Genomic DNA, 1077 nt, shown 5'->3' on the forward strand with positions numbered 1-1077 from the left:
GTCTGGAGGAAGTGGACGGGCCGATCTGATCTCTCTGGACTCGTTCTGGTCAGAGAGCTGGAGCTGTGAAGGAAGCGGACTGGAAGGTACTGGTGGATCTGATGTTAATGATCTCTGTGAGACTCTGGCTATTTTGACGGTTTTGTTTTTTGACAGATAGTGAGTCATAGAGTCAGAAATACTTCATGCACCCAGAGGAGAAGAACCGAATGGCTTCAGCATGAGATGAGCTCCAGTCTCAGCAGATCGACAGAGTCTCAGCAGATCGACAGAGTCTCAGCAGATCGACAGAGTCTCAGCAGATCGACAGAGTCTCAGCAGATCGACAGAGAGTCTCAGCAGATCGACAGAGTCTCAGCAGATCGACAGAGTCTCAGCAGATCGACAGAGAGTCTCAGCAGATCGACAGAGAGTCTCAGCAGATCGACAGACAGTCTCAGCAGATCGACAGAGTCTCAGCAGATCGACAGAGTCTCAGCAGATCGACAGAGTCTCAGCAGATCAGCAGATCGACAGAGTCTCAGCAGATCGACAGAGTCTCAGCAGATCGACAGAGTCTCAGCAGATCGACAGAGTCTCAGCAGATCGACAGAGTCTCAGCAGATCGACAGAGTCTCAGCAGATCGACAGAGAGTCTCAGCAGATCGACAGAGAGTCTCAGCAGATCGACAGAGAGTCTCAGCAGATCGACAGAGTCTCAGCAGATCGACAGAGTCTCAGCAGATCGACAGAGTCTCAGCAGATCGACAGAGAGTCTGTGCTTCACAACCGGTGGAGATCTTCCAGCCGTGGATCTGCTGGATCTTGATTGGATGATTGGATCTTCCAGCCGTGGATCTGCTGGATCTTGATTGGATGATTGGATCTTCCAGCCGTGGATCTGCTGGATCTTGATTGGATGATTGGATCTTCCAGCCGTGGATCTGCTGATCTGGAGGAGATTCCTTCATTAAAACCTATAGAATAGACCACTGTTCAAAAGTTTGGGGTCAGTAAGAGTTTTGAGTTCTTTTATTCAGCAAGGACACAATAAATTGATCAAAAGTAACATTATAGAATTTTACATTGTTACAAAAG

This window comes from Leuciscus leuciscus, assembly GCF_965113295.1.
Source record: "Leuciscus leuciscus genome assembly, chromosome: 23".
Lineage (NCBI taxonomy): Eukaryota > Metazoa > Chordata > Actinopteri > Cypriniformes > Leuciscidae > Leuciscus > Leuciscus leuciscus.